The sequence below is a fragment of the Arachis ipaensis genome, chromosome B8, assembly GCF_059453495.1.
Source record: "Arachis ipaensis isolate K30076 ecotype BB chromosome B8, ASM5945349v1, whole genome shotgun sequence".
NCBI lineage: Eukaryota > Viridiplantae > Streptophyta > Magnoliopsida > Fabales > Fabaceae > Arachis > Arachis ipaensis.
The window spans coordinates 11249552-11253037 of record NC_142443.1 but is presented as its reverse complement, the minus strand read 5'-3'; the positions used below and the strand labels follow the sequence as shown (position 1 = coordinate 11253037).

Below are 3486 nucleotides of genomic sequence, written 5' to 3'. Positions count from 1 at the left end.
GCTTACAAATTAAATAAGTAACCTGATCAGGATTTTGTCTACCGGCACCCTTGTTTGGGCAGTTTCTCTTTGTGTGTCCCAAGCCCTTGCAGCCGGTGCAACGCCTCCTTTTACCAAGGGCCTTCTTCTTTGGTATTTTCGGGGCACCCTTTGTCTTTGCAACAACTGGATCTCTTACAACCGGATTGGCTTCACGAACGTATTCTTCGGTCCGGTTCATGCTAGAACCAAATGCCCTACAGTCCATCTGCAGCTCTTTACATAAACTTTCAATTCCACGCATAGTCTTCTGGAACATGGACAACCTTTGTGCCCCTAGGAAAAACAGCCATTGCGAGGCGGAATAGAGAGCACCGTGACGAAGGATGACACCACGCTCGCTATAGTCCCCCCAATTTTCTGTGTACTGCTCAGCGGACTTTGCATCAGTTCTCCACCTACGCAGAACTATATTGTCGGGAATCTCCTTTAAGTGCTCTGCCTTCATGACGAAAAACATGTGCCTGCATGGATAACCATGCTTCTTCCAGAAATTACACTGGCAAGTTAACTTCCCGGTTGACCGTCCAAATGATGACATTATGTGGACATTAGGTTCTTCGTACTCCTCTAGGGTGTATATCATGGAATTCATGATCCTCCTTCTGGTAATCAGGATCAAGGCACCAACCCCTTCGATCTCCTTCTTTACATCACCAAAAACTTCTCTGGTGTACACCGAAGCGGCATGTCGTTCAAGACTTCTCAGGCATGTTGTCATGACCGGAACCGAGTTTATGGATTGAAACTGGAGCAGCATTTCCTTATTCCGATATTCACGGGCAACCATCTCTAAGCATTGCACCAGCTCAAAAATTGTGTGGGTGGACTTGGAAAACTTGTTTACATATGCGTTAATTCCTTCGCAGCGGGATGTGGTCTGGTACCCCGCGCAGAACTTGTCACGAAGATAGCTACTTGCCCACATCTCCTTTTTCTCATACATCTAGCACCACCACTGATTCTGGCCGAGTCCATACTCCTCCACGGCCTGCTCCCATTCCGACTCGAATACATCTGTTGCCATGTCCGCGTACAACCATCTTCTAAACAGCCCACGTAATTCATCATCCTTGACATTCGATGTGACGTTCTTCTCCACATGCCATGCACACAAGCGATGCGTCGACTCGGGGAGGACTTCAGAGACAGCCTTTATCATAGCTTTGTCCCCATCGGTCACCACTACAGATGGCTTCTTACGGCACATGATCTCCATCAAATTCTCCAGCATCCACCAATAGGACGCCAGACTTTCATCAAGCAACAACCCAAACCCGAATATGGTGGTCTGCTTATGATTGTTTGATCCTGAGAAAATAACAACCGGCCTCTTGTATTTATTTTTCCTGTAGGTTGAATCGAACGCCAGAACATCGCCAAAGAATTGGTAATCGACTCTACTAGATCCGTCGGCCCAAATCAGATTCGCGAGCCTGTTGTCAGAAGTCACATTATATTTTGCGATTGCCATGGGGTCTGATTCGGCTTTTCCCTCTAGATAAACTAATGCAGAATTCGCATCGCCATCAGCTACTTTAATGCGCCGCATTTTGTCAGCATAGTTGTAGACATCCTTCTTCAGGAACCCCAACATCGAATATCCCCCGATCGTACCAGCCATGTACCCTACAATCTTAGAGGTCGCAATACCATGAGCTTGCATACCGGCTATCTGAGTCTTTGCAACTTCTGTTAACCGACGATGATTGGCAATCAGGTGCACCATTCCAGCCGGTGTCAGGTCATGATTGTGTTCGGTTACTAACTTCCTAACCTTCCAATGCTTATCATTTTTGTCAAGATAAACCGATAACATTGCCTTGCAGTTGGTTCTTGTTTCCGGTTTGTGTACCCTTGTTCGGTCAACCCTGTCGTAGTGTTTACGCTCCCTCAACCCTTCCTTGTTACAAAAAAACCTGTACCTTACAACATTCCCGTCACAGTCTTTTCCGGAGTCACCCTTTCGCACCCCGAATCCATGCAATTTTCCGAAACCCCGATAGAACTCATATGCATTTTCAATGCTGTGACATACCTTCTTGAGGATGTCATCCACACTTAGTCCACCGAGGTCTTCCAAATCAGAATTTTCTACTTCGTTAGCATCTCCATCACTCCCTCCACAATCACCATCCGCCTCGCTCAAAGACACCTCCATTGAAATAGTTTACCTAATTCAATATTACATAACAATAGGATATTCCCACACAGTGAAAACTAAACCCAACAAACAGGCATACAACATAAACAATACTTTGCTAAGCAATGAATCACCTATTCCAAGAACATTCTTACAACAAAACAACCTAACTTTGACGAACTAGCTTTCATGACGAAGTTTATATCCAAGACATCAAACATAGTTTTCGCAAGGTTTCCTATTTGAGCATTCGTCACAACAACTAGGAGACCCGGAGCCAAAAAAAAAATAAAAGGGCATACCCACATCAATAGTTTCAACACTTATCACAAACAAATCTGAATTCCAGAAGAAATAAACCCCAACAACCACAACAAAACAGCATCCATATTTTGAATAGGCCAACACACTAAAATTGACTTCCATAACAAAACAAACCATTTTTGTACATACTGTTGTGCAGATTTTATTTTCCCATTTAGAGGTACAAACCATTCGGTTTACATGAAACCAATCATCACCAAAATCCAGCAATCATAACCCCGATAACACTAAATACAATAACACGATGTACCAAGTAATAATCAACTACGGGACCTAAATGCATGCTCCAAGAAATAACTTCGCCCCGCCCTAGCAACTTTGCATATTACATCATCATCAACCCTACAATCTACCAAAGTTTCAACTTAGCAACTTCACAGCCAGAATATCAAAACAAGAGATAAAAATTTGGAAATTAACCTACTAACAACAACAACATGACAGCTACCAAATCCAGAACTTCCCAAAAGCAGTGGTACATCTTCCAGAACATACTAATGCCAGTGGAGTCATCTTGCAAGGGTATTAACTTCTCTGCAAGCATGCTATTTGTGCAAGTTAACTTTCGTAACTAGTAACATCCACTTACTCTAATTTCTCACACAACTAACTTACTAACTTTCCAACTGCTAGCAATTATGAAGCCACCCGGTCACATGGTAATACCACTTCATCATGCATGTCGAGTGCATTTTCCTTATAACTATAATAACATACTTCACAGCTAAACAACCACCTCAAACAGGAGAGACAATATCTTTGGTATACTTTATTTCATTGTATTCAAAATATCCAACCAACTACTGATTCAAAGACTTACTTGTTTTAATAGAACTCAGGACGTGCCAGACTTTGAATCAGAGCACTCTTCTGGTCTGGGTGTATTCTCTTCTGGCGGGCGTTGGGAAACTCAACCAGGCGACACAATACACCGGTTTCTCCGCCGGGTGTGGCTCTCGCTTAGGTCCCAGCGTTGGGAG

General features: G+C 43.5%; 1 pseudogene; it reads right to left on the bottom strand.

The window, feature by feature from the left end:
- Window positions 1–269: 269 nt before the first annotated feature.
- On the bottom strand, window positions 270–2200 carry LOC107610478 (protein FAR1-RELATED SEQUENCE 5-like; annotated as a pseudogene).
- Between the last annotated feature and the right edge of the window lie 1286 nt (window positions 2201–3486).